Consider the following 14493-nt stretch of genomic DNA (forward strand, 5'->3'; position numbering starts at 1 on the left):
TGGTGTGACTGTTTGTGTGGGGTTTTTTGTTTCGTGTGGGCTTTTTTTTGGTGGTTTTTTTTGTTTCTTTTTGTTTTGTTTTTGGGGTTGGTTTTTGTGAAAATGATTCAGGTTGCTGCCATATTTTCCCTGAAGCTTCAGGTATGGCTTAACAGCACTTGTTGAAGCGTTTTACAGCTTGCTGCTGACGGGGAGTTTCCATTTTTCCCCTTCCTGCTCCTGGCCGCAGGCTCCCGCAGCTTCCCTTCGGCTGGCGCTCCGCACGCCCTCTTCTCGCTGCCTTGCTGTGCCTAACGTGTGGAAAAGCAATCCGGGAGAAAATAGCTCGGTGTTTCTTCTGCTGCTTTAGTGAGTTGGTGCCTTGTGGAGCAGCGGGGTGGTGTGAGGGCTGGGAGAGCCCGTGGCAGGACCTGGGGGGGCAGAGGGTGAGGGCAGAGCAGGGGAACAGGGCTGCTAGTTTGGGGAGGAGGAAAAAGGGAAGGAGCCTTTCTCCTCCCAGCAGCAGGCAGCAATGGGTCTGCGGCCGTGTCTGTGGTCAGTCTTCCTGTCTTCTCGGTGTGTGGTGAGTGGAAGTTAATGGTGGAAGAAGCACAAGTGCCTGTGGGCTTGCAGGCATGGCAGATGTCAGGTGTGCGGTATGTGGGGACACGTGTCAGGCCTTTGAATTCTGCCCGAGCTCTGTTCAGGGTGCATGAGCCTGTCCTTTGGGGGTTTCCAAAGTGTTTTTCCAGTGCCTTGGCTTAAGAGGCTTGCGCAAAGCATTCAAGAAAACCTGTGGGTGGGAGAGAGAATTTGACTGTAGGCTTTCCTGAGTCCCGGAGGCGAATAACCAACAGCTAAACCCTCCTTCCTCTCGAAATGTTTTTCTTTGATAAGAGCATGAGCTCAGCTCAGCAGAGATGCCGAACAGACACAAAGGCCGTTTGTAATGGGATGTCCGCAAAATGAGGAAGCGTGACTGGAAAGGATGCAAATGCGTAAGTGGCGGGGGTCGAACACTGACACATACTGCACTCCCTTTGTTTTATAGTCATAACCTGTAGCAATGACTGGCCGTCTTCAGGCCATGCTAATTTGATGGTTTTTTTTACTTCCCCTGAGGCAGCTCACAACTTCTGGAATAGCAAGAATAGGCAATTTTTTGCCACTACTGCACGCTGCCACCATTCCCCACTAATTTTTGCAGTGGGATGTAGTCAATGCCTGTGCTCTGTGCCATAAAGATTAGGAGTTCAGATTAAGGGAGAAAGCAGCATGTCCAATCCAACTAAGAAAATGTTGCTTTTTCTTCATGGTGTTAAGGAAGAGAAGTCAAATATTGCAACCTTCAAGTTTCTTTGTTATATGAAGACCTGCTTACTTGAAAAAAAATCCCCCTCCAGGGTTTAGCAGCCGTGTCAGGCTCTCTGGCTCTGCGTCAATATAGCAGCTTGTAGACAACAAATGGTATCAGGCTTTAGAGGTGCAGGAGACACGGTAGCATCAATGTAACATGGTTGTAAACACCGATAGGGCTTTATCTGTGTCTCTCTTTAATCATTTTTTTTGAATATGGCTTGCTTTAAAATAGCAGTTCAGGTCCCTTGTGTGAGTTTTGACACTGCTGGGCTCAGCTGAAGAAATGTATTATCTTTCAACAACATGGGTTTTGTAGAGCCTAAAATACCAGCAGAATAAATAAGTAAATAATGGAGAAGGCAAACAAACAAAAAGGTGAAAGGTGCAACCCAGGAAAAAAGCATGTTAAAAGGCTAGGTAGGAGGGGAAAACCAAAACAGTTTGACTCCTCAATAAATGCGTGGCTGCTCCGATTTGATGTGGGTCTTCCTTTTCCTCCTCCCACTATGGCATGCCCGTTGTCTTTCAACATTAACCTTTAGTCTGTGTTGTGTGTTCCTGCTCCGTGAGTCCTGCTCCTGCCCTTGCTCCCGGGCTGTGCCCGCCGCTGAGCTCAGGGCTGGCAGCTGGGGGAAGCTTGGTGTGATTTGGAGCTGTGAAGTGCTCTGTCAGCACATGGGAGACTAAGGTTTTTAGTAAATTTTTCTCTTACTTAGAGAGGGGAATTAGTGAGCTCCCAAATTCACTGGATTTACTGGAAATCTGTGCCTGCTAAATGTATTTATTCCCCCATGTTGCTGGCTGTACTCTTGACAGGTGCTGAGAGGAGATTTATAGAAACGGCAAATATTTGCTGGAGTGGTTGAAATATCTGAGGATTATTTAGATGTGACTGTTTATCATCATCTCTCTTAGTTCTAGTTCAATAATTTAAATGTGTAGGCTTGAGCCTTTGGAAATTTTTAATCTGCTTCTCTGTTGGATTTTATATAGGGTTTCATGATTAAATCCTACTACCAATGGACTGGTACAGATCTGATACATAGACTTTGAGAGTAACTTTTTTCTGTTTTTTGTTTTTGGTGGATTAAAATTATGGGGAGAGCAGAACATGACTACAGGTGGATGCTGCTCATCACAGGAGAATAACTTGGGTTGTGTTCAGCTGACTCAAAGTAATCCTAAAAAATCCTGAAGAATAATTTCTGTATTAGTTCTTCTGTCCATATTTCTGCAGGACTCCTTTTTGCAAAACTTTCTTTTTTTTTTTTTAAAAAAAAATCCTTTTGTAGATAAGTTGCACATCACTGGCTTTTAGAGGAGGTACAAGAGGATGAGAAAACAAAAAGAAAACACTTAAATACCTCATTCTGGATGTCTAGATCAATAACTGTAGAAGCAAACAACAATAAAGCCAACCATTAACCTTCCCTCAGGTTTCTGGTGAAATACATAGAAATCGATATCAGGTTTGCAGTTATTTGAGAGATTAACAAATGCTCTGATGCACCAAGCCTGGTAGAGAGGTCCAGAACTGGTGCCCTGTATGGAAAAGTCTGCTCCAACACCACCTCCATGGTTATGCTCATCTACTGGCAAGGTCTTCCACCTTTGTTGCTGTTCCCGGCCCTAATTTTGACTGTTTAGGGAAGTAGGCGGTTTCTGAGGTAGCAAAGTCCAGAACTGGTAAAACCATCTTTGCCATTTGCCAGTGGTACTTAGCAGACAGCCAAGGCTGTTTGGGACTCTGTGCCACCTGTCCTGTGTTTCTTAGCACAAGAACAGCTGATTTTGCAGCTGTTTGGTCTTTCTTGCAGTCTGGGCAGGGCTAGAGTTTGTCAGAATCGAGTAGCTGAACTTCATTGGGTTAAGATAAAGGTGATACTGGCTGACTCATAGGAAATTAGGCAGAGAAAGGGCAACTTTCTTCCTATTTATTCTGATTGTTGTGCATCTTCTCCTCCTCCTGTCCCGCAAAGTTTTCCATCTACAGATGCACTGCTTGGAGCATTGTGCTGTGAAGTGCTTCAATAGCACAGGGCCTATTACTGTGTGTTTCTAGTCCTTCCTTGGTGATGAGGCTGAGCTGATTTTGCTTCTTTACAAGCCTTGATGCAGTTGTCAGCTCCTGCCATTTGATATTGCATTAATGCACTCTGTCTGGGGTTACTTACCATGATTTCCATGTGAGCTGATGCTACTGTAAAATGTGCTGTTTATTTACAATTGTATGTGTGTGTTGGTTTTTTTTGACTGTCTACTTCTGAGTGCCATTCATGGTAGATTTTAAAATCATTCTCCCTTTTCTCTGCCTCACTTACTACAAGTTGGTTATATTTGGTTTCAGTGTCTGAGAGCCCATTTCAGCTGGAGGTAGCATGGTTTTGGTGTGGATGTCATGTTCTTGAATTTACTTTTTTCCTTAGGCTTGGGGAGAGCATAAATTTATTGACCTTCATGGCCTGTCGCAAACCCCATTTCCTGGAGGGTGCGGAGTGTGTCTGAGACTTTGAGTTTCTGGGAGAACCAGTCCCATTGGTTCAGTTGATGCATGGATGTGTTTTTGCAGTAATTTTTATACATGCACTTTGGTCATGGCAGGCACGCTTTTAGACCCTGAAGGAATGAAGTTCTGCAAATGAATGTCTTTCAAAATGTTTTTGATCAACTGATTACCAAGTTGTTATTCTAGGAAAATATGAGAATATAAAATCCAAGGTGAAATTAATAAAATGAGATGTGACTTGATCAGACGTCACAGACCTCAAAAGTTGACTTACACCCATAGCAACATTGGACTTTAATTTCAGTTTTCTATTCACATAAAAGCATTCAAATGCATTAAAGAAATGAGATTTATTCTTGGTTTGAATCGGGATATTGCATTTCTTCTCTTTCCTTAGGTCTTCAAGTTCACCTACAGCTTCCATTTTAATCCCTGGAAAGTTTGAGTAGCCATACATAGTGAGTATGCAAATATATCTCTATTTTGGGGCCTGTTGACCTGACCAAACTAGCACTGTCAAAAGTGGGGGTTTTCTGGTGGTTTTTTTTTTGTGGGGGTGTTTTTGTTTGGGTTTGTTTTTGTTTTTTTTCTAAAAGGATATTCCATGTTATTTTCTGCCAGCTAGCAGTCAGATTTGTATTGTGCTCTATGTCAGGTATTATTGGATAAGCATTACTAGAATGTTTTGCTTTGGTTAGTAACAAGGAACTATTCCTAACCTTAATTCTGAAACTGAATCAAAACTGTTTGAAATTAAGTTTGAGTAATTCTAATTTCTTGTACTTGTGTGTTTTTCTTAACATCATTAGAAACTCTAAAAAAAAAAAAGTCCTCCCACCTGCAAGCTTATCTAACTGCTGGCTTTAGTCTCACATACCTTAAAAAAAACAAACAAAAAACCTCCCAAAACAAAACTCCCCCCCTGCAAAATATGCCCTCCCCCTGCCCCCGCCCTGCCACCCCCCATTTTTAAAGAGCCTGGTAAAGCAAAATTTTTCTATGGGATGTATTTCTGTATATGGATGGATAGGTGGAGGATGAAATGGGTATGTTTCTAAATCTAGTTTTGTCTAATAAACTATTAAGTTTTGGTTATGAAGGGAGTGAAGTGTAGAGATAAATATTATGGGTACTGCAATGATGATAAAATACAGAGGATAGCAGAAGAAGCTATTGCTCTAAAGAGGCTACCAGTGCATTTTTGTTTCCCGTGTTTCATAGGACTCTGTGAAGAAGAGAAATTACGACTTAATGTTTATGGAAAAAAAAAAATCTATCTAGAGTAACTTTCTCTGGGCCCCGTGGCCTTGTGCTTGGCAGGAAGTGCGTGGGAGAAGATGCAGCAGATTGTTTTGTTCGGAGGAGTAGCCAGAGCCCACTGTGAGCATCAGAAATACCCTGGCAGTTGCCACGCTGAGCCTGTGACCTGCTGAGGCTTTCAGCTTGACTGCCTCAGCCTGTGTCGTTCGTGTGATGACAGAAATGGTTAGGCAGTGGTTGTCTTTCACCTTTCCTCTCCACTTCTAAAATAGTCTGTCTGTGTCATTTACAGCACTTCAGTCTGCTTGACTGCTTAGCACTGTGTGAAACACTTCAGTCCAGTGCAACTGGACTTCCTGCCCCTTTCTCTTTACCTAATGGGAGCAAAATACATCTACAGTAATTGCTTTAGTTGAATTAGTAGGCTGCATAGATATAAATAGAAATTAGTCTGGGCTGGGAGAGTCTGGGGAGGGGGTGTTGTGTCTGTGTCCTGCCCCCCCCCCCCCCCCAAGTTGTGCATCCCCTGTGCCCGGCTGCTGGTGCTCCTGAGCCAGTTGGCAGCCAAAGTGAAATTCCAGAAGTCATACTTGTACGCGTGGCAAACTCATTCTTGGTTGTCTGGGCCGGGTTCCCTTTGGCTGAGCTTCTGTCCTCTTTTACAGTTTCAACACCTCTTACCCCTGAGACATTGTCTTCTTTCCTAATTAATCTTTTCATTCTTTGTAGAGTCTGGACTTCCTCTCAATATCCTGTTTAAAATGTTTATTCATCTGAGCAAGTATCCAATCTTTCCTTACCATTTTTTTCGCTCCTGCTTGGAATGGGAGTGTGAATAACACTTGTATTTTTCAAATGAGATATTTCTGTGTTTGAGCACAACCTCACTAATTTCCTTGGTTTCTCACAATTCACCATTCCGAGATCCTAAAGCCCCCATTGCATTTACTTTTGTCTATTTGATTCTTCTCACTAAATTGTGACATATGCAGTAATTTTTGACAGTCGGCTCTTCTATCCAGTCTTTGCTTCTCACTAAGGCAATGGCTAGAATAGATTCATCTCACGTCTTTTCTTGTTCTTTATGAAAATAATCTCATCAATAATAAGAAAAAAAAGCTCTCGGACATTTTTTAGGCAGCATTTATCAAACAAGGTGAAAGAAGCAATATATTGTAGTGTCAGAAAGGGAAAAAGATAGAATTTGTCCTGTATAGATGTAATTATTGTTCAATGAAATTATTTGCATTTCCAACGTGTATGTATCCACTCACCTTACGAGTTGCAGCAGGGCTGAAGTCACTCGGTATTAAAAGAGACTACAGGTTAGCCTAGACCTCTGTGTGCCTGGTGGCCTTTTGATGGATTATAGGGATCTCCAAAATAGTTTCCATCAGGCTTTTGCATTCAAAGTTGGTAGCCTGCCTGAGGACTAGGGAATACCCTTGCCAATTCCTAGATTGAAAAGTCCTGGAGAGAAAAGGTATCATAGAAGAGATATGTGCTATGGAATAATTTTTGTGCTTTCTTAGTGAGTACCTGCCTCTTTGTCATCTGGACAAAGGTTATCCATGCAGTAAACAAATGCATTATTTTTCAGGAAAACCAATATCCCATATTTATTTTAATGCAATAATTTTAGGGCTAAGTTTAATACACTGACACTACTGGAAATAGGATGCATGTGGCTTGCACCTGGGGCATAGTGGCTTATTAATAAATTGTGACCATAAACTGTGACAACTTTTTCCCTATGTCTGTTTTCATTATCACTGTGTATGCATTCAAACCTGAGTGCCCATTTTCTCGGTGAAGATGTTTGTTCTATGCCAAGCATGTAGACTTATCGAAGCATAATAAAAGCAGTATGTAAAATCAGTAAGAGCAATACCCTTAAGTGCACAAAGTTGGAAGTGCAAAAGGGTTGAAGAGTTTAGAAATTTGGCCCCCGACATGCATCAGAAATGTCTTTGTGTGGGTTTTCTCCCCTGTCTTTCCTTGGAGATGTAAAGGCCTGTGTGGAAAACCTCTTACTCCTCGCATCTCATTTCTTTCCGTTACTGAAAGAAATCCAAGTTCTCATAGTTCACATAAAATGGATTCAGTCCAGGGAGATCGTTGCCCTGTTCTCATTATTAATCTAGAAGGCTTCATACTTGCGGCATGTCGCTGTGCTGTGAAGAATATAGAGAGGGCAGAGGCGTCTGCCTGGGGGATGGGGGAAGAAGCGGCGTGCCTCCCTCCGGTACCGAGCAGCCTTCTCAGCGGTGATTTCATGCTGATGGGAGCATGAGCTAGTGTAAAGCCAGGCCAGCCCAAACCGTTCTCACGGGCCGAAGGAGGGGATGTGGGAAGGAGAGGGGCTGGCTGCGGCCCCAGCGCTGGGCTGCCTCCGCGGTGGGACCATCCGCCGAGCTCGGCCGTTCTCATCGCTGATCCCTGACCTGGCTGCCAGCGGGGAATTGCAGTCAGAGGCTGAGACCTACCCAAAACTGAGTCCTGCTGTATCTAAATTAAAATAAATCTTTAGTGCGTGGTTTTCTTTGGGACCCTCTTGTGTGAGACTTATTAAATGTCAGTGTTTAACTGGAGTGCAAATGTAGCTTTAATTAGAAAGGATGTTTCTGCTTAAAGCTGTATGCCATTCCCGACTGGGGTTTGTAACTCTGTTATTAATGGCTTTTCCTAATGACCTGGTCTGAAGATTCCCAAACCAGATTCCATAGATCACTTCAGGTCTGTTGGGAGCTGACACACTGTGGCAGCTGCTGTTAGGCTTCTTGCCAGAGATCAAATCATGCAAAAAGCAGCTTAAAAACACACTGAATGCTTGCTTTTTTGTTTGTTTTTTTTTTTCTTCCAAGTAAGCAAGTGCTGTCTACTACAGTCCTGCTGCTTATTTGTGAGTGGGAGGGAGAATTCCCAAGGACATCAAGGCTGTGGAGAAGTGGTCCCTGGTAGCTCTTTCGGGAGGAGTCATTGCCACTTCTTTTCCTGTGCTTTTTTTCTTTTACTAAATGATGATTTTTGTGCTTTGGTGTCAGATTAATTCTTACTGGTACCCCTCCGGTATTGATAGCTAGGTGACTTCTGGTGTAGAAATGAACATTTCAGGTGGTCAAAATACATGGAATGTTCCACATATGGTCTCTCTTTAAATCCTGCGTGGGGATACAGAAGATGGATGGATTTACCTTGCAAAGAAGTTTACTATTTTGTGAATCTCAAGTATGACAGTTTATTTTTTTCCTTTCAATATCACAGTGTTAAGTACCCCAGAAGACAAGTTCTAGCCAACTCCTATTTCAAGAAGGTTTTTGGAAATACCAAAGACATACCACTGTTTTTTTGAGCTGCACATTTAATCCATATTAATTTTGCTGGCGTCTTATGAATTTTTATTATTATTATCCTAGTCTCTAGGACTGGAGAATGCTTTCCTGCAAATAAAAGGTTAATTCTTTTTCTGTGACTCAGGAAAGACTTTTTCATATTGTGAGAATATTTATTTTTATCATATTGACAAGGATGTTGGGATAAAACAAATGCTTTTTTTAAAAACAGCAGCTGGTTCCAGCCTCCAGGTTTGAAGTATTTTCAGTCTCATCTGCTTACAAGCAGCTGGAAGCAAGCCTATATGGGTTGCTTATTTAAGAGGTTGATGTACTTTCTATGGGGAATGCAGAACTGGATCTCATAGAAAGGAATATATTAATGTTGTTGGTGATGAGTTTTAATAAATTGAGCTTGCACCAAGGGCCTTTGAAAAAGTGCTTTACTCTGAAAGTCCTTTTAATCTTCTGCAAATAAAAATGCCAAATGCTTGTCCATGGCCAGATTGCATTTGTAAATGGTAGTTTAGTTATTTTAGATTTGTTGGTTGATTTAGTTATTTTAGATGAATTTGAAACAAATATACCAATAAAAAAAAAATTTTTCAGGGGAGGAGGATTACTTTTACATTCCAGTTACTGGTAAGGGAAGGAATGCATCTGAATAGCCAAAACCTCACATAAGGACTTTCTTATTCATGGTGTGTATATATGATAATTTTCCCTACCCTATGCAACTGGTATCTAGCACCATGTAAGTCAGTAGCAGAAAAAAGATTCAGTTTGAAAGATGACCATCAATTACCTTAGACATGATGTGTGGTGTTCAGCTGATGTATTACTTTACAGAGAATATGTAGTGAGTGAGAAGGGATTATTTTCACTTGAACTGTTTGCATGATGAAGGGAAGATGAGGCAGCAGCAAAGTGGGTCAGGCTGAATCCCCCATTCTTTGTACTGAATTTAAAAAAAAAAGATTTAGTGAGAAATGGACAAGTTTAGCCCCTTCTTTCCTTGCTGTGTGCACATTCTGTTTTTTCTGGTTTTAATAAAACTGGTAATTCTGTTGGGTATCTTTCTTAAATTCTCAGCAGTTAACATGTATTCAAGATGTTTCCTTTAGGAAAGTTTTCCTCTTTCCATATGCGAACTAGGGAGCTGTGAGCAGCACTGCCTTAAAGTGACAGCAATGCCTGGTTCCATGAGAATGGCAGTGGTAGACAGTGTAGGGGGAAAAAAGATGACAGTAGTGTTTTCCTAGTACTATGTCTGCTCACACAGTGAGGTACTTACTGTATGTTACAATGGCCTGTGTTTACAAAAATAATTAATTTTCCAAAAAAACCTAAGCATCATGAAATATAGTTCAAGATATGTTTATGCTTAAAATGTGTACAAGCCTTATTTATTTTTCTAGTAATTCTTTGAATATTATTGTTAAACGTGTCAATAAGTTCTATCAAGTGATCTGTAGCACCGAGTGATGGTATATGAGGATAGAAAATGAACCCGTTTGCCTCGTACCCTGTTGCAAAACCTAGTTGCACCCTGCGGAGAACTGTTCCTGTAGATGGTATTTTGAGCTTAGCATGTACGAGTGGTCCTGGATTTACTCTGCACGTGCATGCTTTCCTGCTGTCAGTGGACCCAAAGACTCTGGATCCCGATATTGTTGGCTACTTGAGTCAGGGCATTGCAGTACACTTCCTACATGCAACTTCTTACCTTTGGCTCATTTAACATCCAGAACCTTCTTACCTGAAATACCATTATCGTTCTTCTCACACTTTAAAGAAATAGCATAGGGTTGTCAGTATGGATCAAATATTCATTGCCCTGATTTGCAAAACATGCTTTTTGACTATAGCATTCATTTCTGTGCGGCTATTTCATATCACTGCTTTCTCCTGCTTCTGATGTGACCTATATTATACGTGCATATCACTGTTTCATTGCAGAAATGGTATGTCTAACAGCCTATTTCTCCTCCTCTGTTCAAGAACCTTGGTTTTCTCTACCTTAAGAGACTATATGGACACTTCTGCAATTATTTTGGGCTATATGCTGCCAATATACCTTCTGACATGAGACACAGATCTGTTTTCACAACAGACCTCTGCTGCTTTTAAATATGTGAAACTCTGCTTGTGTAGGTGAAGATCTAGTAGCAGGGTTGGAGCAAAACAGAGCAGGCAACTGAGATTTCTCAACACTACTACTCTGCTTGTGACCTTTGGAGGACAGGATTAGTGTGTATCTGTGTAGTTTTTCTAAAAACACAAACAGCCCTAGGATGCAGGTGCTGCAGTAAAATGGAGATCAAAGTATTTAATATAGTGAAGAGATGTTATCAAATCAGAAGGTGTAAGAAAAGGAGAATGTTTTTAAAAGGCCTCGATCTAGGGTGTTTTCTCTCAGGATGTGTCCTTTAATTTTCTGGAAAGTTTTAGATCACTTATACAGTGCAATTTTTTCCTCATTTTTCCTTTATTATGTTGGCAGTTTGTGAGCTGGGGAGGAGTGCTATAGGTTCCTCTCCTATATAGCTATAGGAGTGCTATAGCTATAGGCTATAGGAGTGCTATGGAGTTCCATGTACCAATCTATTTTTCTACTGTCACCTTTTCTTTTTTGAGGGTAATGGCAGAAACGTGCTTTGCAACTTTCATATGATTGTAAAGAAAAGATAAAGCTGCTGATATAAGATTGGTATGTATCCATATGTCTTGATCAGCATTTCTTCCTGTTTCTTTCATGAGTGCTTCAGTATTGAGCATTATTTCAGTATCTCTGTGTCTGCAATTAATGATTGTAATTAATGTTAAGCTATTGTTGTTATGATATAGCATAGTAGTGTACTTCTGAGGTTTTTTTAAAATTATTTTGAAATGCAGTTGTGGGATGATAAATATAAATGTTGATAAATGACTATAAGACAACTACATGTGAGAGTCTGAAATACCTAAATGTTACGGGTCATTTTTAATAAGAAAAATCATGGAAGTATAATTATTGTGTTTGAAAGATTTCCTAGGGTTGCATAACTTTGTAGTAAAAAGAAATTAAACTGGAATTACATATAGGTTTTCTTTAGAAGTAACCTGTACTGTGCTTTAGGATCCTTCAGAATGAAAACTTCCTTGCAAACTAGGAATTGAAATGCTCAGAAAAATGAGTGGAGAGGAGATAAAAAGGGGCTGTGAAGTTGTATATCATGACCATGTGAGATAAATAGGAGCCTATCACAGTATTGGATCATGATAAGGGGGCAGCTAATATCTTTTTAACTGTACTGCTAAATTCATGCCTGATTTAGAGTGAAGACACTTAAAGTTGTGGGGAGGCATACTCTATTACGGGATGGAAGCATCCTTCTGGCATTGAATTGCCACCTGTACAATGGCACTTGCTATACTGTTCCACTTGCACCAGAAACAGTGGCCGGGGTGAGAGGAGCTTCCCAAAACATGTTTCTGGGATTCCAGAAGCTTTAGGCAGCCGCTCCTCACTGCTTGGTCCTGCTTCTCTGGGGTTTCAACACCCTGGCCCTGTATACAGCACACTCTGGGTAACATGACTTGATTGTTCTTAGAAACAGCCATGTCAGTCACAGGTTGGTATGTCTCCAGGGAATGCCCTTTTAGGAGAGGTGTAAAAATTAGGGTAGTACTGCCTGTTTATCTGAGAGATGTGTCATTTTTAGAATTCTTGTTTAAACACTGAAAAAGTTTTTCTGCTTGTTTTGGTTTCACTCTGCTAAATTCATGAATATTGCCTGTTCTTCGAAGTTGATTAATAAAGATCTTAACATATTGTTTAGATTAAAGCAGCTTTATATTTCATTAGAAAAATATTACGTAATGATTATATTTGGACCTCATCTTCTTTTTCTTTCCCCCTGCTAGTATTATTCTGTGGTGGCCTTCAAACAAGGGATCCTGTTAGATTCTCACTGGGTGGCCAAAAAGCATAAGATTGCAAGAATTATAAAGATTCATGTTTGTTTTGGGTGGAGGCTTCAAAGGCTCACAGGCTTCCTTACACAAGGATGCAGGCAGGAAATGGGAAGGCAGAAAAAAAAAATTCTGAATCTGTTTTATATAAAAAAGGGATCACAGAGCTACCATCCTTGCTTAGCTTCAATGGAAAGGCAGTATAGTCATGGATTTCTTTGCACTACATGTCTTTGATGTTTGTGTTAGTTGCCATCAATAAAGCTTCCTTTTTTTTCTTTATATGTATACTTTAGTAATGTAAAATACACTGATACATTCATAAGGCAAATTGTAAATAGTGTTCTAAAGCTTAGCAACTTAATGTGTATAGTCTGAGGAGCTGGATGATGGGATGTATTCTAGTCCATATGTTCTGCAGATTCCAATTAGTAAGACCCTCCTGCTGCTATGTGGGATAAAGTGTGAGTTAGGATTTAAAGCTGTGTATTTTTTGATAAGTTATTGAAGGAATTACCTCATCAGTTCCTTCCAGTACTAAAGATAACTCACTCATGTTGCTTGTCCAGGCTGGTCTGTATCTGGAGGGCTTGTGATTTTGTTGTATATCACTTATGTTAGTCATTTCATTAGCTGATGTTAAGATATGGCTGTAAATCATAATTCTAACACGATATTATGGATGTGTGGAGGAACACAGGTCTTCATATACCATGTCAGACCATTTGCACTTAAAGAATTGTGCATTGATATGCACTAAGGATGGATGAAAATAAAAGGAAGAAATTATTTCTTGTCCCATTCAATCTACTCCTTTCATGAAGAAAGAAAGGAAGTGTTTAGTATTAATATGCTGTAGCTTATATGTGCTATTAATGGTGTTATCTGTTATGTTTTGAAATATCTGGTGGTCTTGGTCAAGGAAGAAAACTTTTATTTGTGCTTTCTAGCTGTAATTTTTTTTTATCCCCCCCTCGTCCCGTCCTGTCCCCCCCCCCCGCTTTTCTTTTAGGAGGTTTCCAGTTAATGAAGTTGCACACAGGAAGTGATTCAGATTGTAGAATGGACACAGGCAGCATACATATGTATAAGGAGATGCTGTGGAATAGTCGAGTTTCTTTCAAAGTCACCATGGAGCAGAAATCCCACAGAGGAATGACTCAGGAGGACTCAGTGTACTTGAGTCACTTCTTTGAAATTGTTACCCTTTGTCAGTATTTGCCTACATGGGCATTATTGCCTGTGTTCTTTATGTTCGTCAATAGGTTGAACTTTACATCACTTTTGTGGTGAAGGAGCTTTTTGTTTAAGTGAGGAACTGAAGTTACAGGACATCCAAGCAGTGTCTCAGCTTGCCATCAGGGGCATGCTGCAGAGCACCCCAGTGCCCTAACCCTGCTAGGGGTGTTTTTGAGCTCCATCTGGGTCTGTGGAAACCAGGATGTATGGAAAAGACAGGGGTCTCGTCCTGTCCTGGTGTTGGGATGTAGCTAGGGGCTCTTGTAGGTGAGGAGGTGATTTGCAGCTGAGCTCAGTAACAGGATGTAGCCTGAAGCTGACTTGCCCAAGGCTGCCTGGGCAGCCAGGACAGCGCAGGCAGCGGAGGCCTCACCCACGCTGCTGCTGGTTGTCCAAATGACTATGTGACAGAAGCTGACCAATCTAGGAAACTTCATTTTAAAACATAACTTGTAGTCACTCACCCACTGATTTAATGAAACTGAGGAGTGGCAGCAGACATTGCAGTGTCACAAACTGGTCAGAACCCAAGCTGGTTAACTGAACATTAAACAGCACTACATGGGAAAAAACAAGCAAACTTAGTTTTCTTGGCAATAGTTACCCTTGTTTTCCATTTCAGGAGGATCTAGGGCTCTGAAATGTAACTAGAGATTGTCGTTACAAGTGCTACTCAAGTCAGCTTCCCAAGACCTCTTATGCTCAGCACTGACTCTTAAGTCAGCTCCAAAAACTCTGTAGATTACTAAAAATAGATAGTACAGTCTTTGATTGTTGGAAGATTAATGTTATGCATTCTATGGATGTAAATTACGGTTCCATTTGGGAAGATTTGCTTCTCCAAATCCTACATAAATACCTTCA

General features: G+C 40.9%; 1 long non-coding RNA gene across 7 annotated transcripts in view; it reads left to right on the forward strand.

The window, feature by feature from the left end:
- LOC140648038 (uncharacterized) overlaps positions 1 to 14493 on the forward strand; it is a 265166-nt gene that overhangs the window by 59091 nt on the left and 191582 nt on the right. For 6 of the 7 annotated variants that reach the window (XR_012041064.1, XR_012041065.1, XR_012041060.1 and 3 more), the window contains exon 3: positions 4242 to 4302. The exons of the other annotated variant lie outside the window; for it this stretch is intronic. This is a non-coding gene — a long non-coding RNA (uncharacterized lncRNA). The remainder of the gene's footprint in view (positions 1 to 4241; positions 4303 to 14493) is intronic. 7 annotated transcript variants of the gene reach the window in all.

The sequence above is a fragment of the Ciconia boyciana genome, chromosome 2, assembly GCF_034638445.1.
Source record: "Ciconia boyciana chromosome 2, ASM3463844v1, whole genome shotgun sequence".
Taxonomy (NCBI): domain Eukaryota; kingdom Metazoa; phylum Chordata; class Aves; order Ciconiiformes; family Ciconiidae; genus Ciconia; species Ciconia boyciana.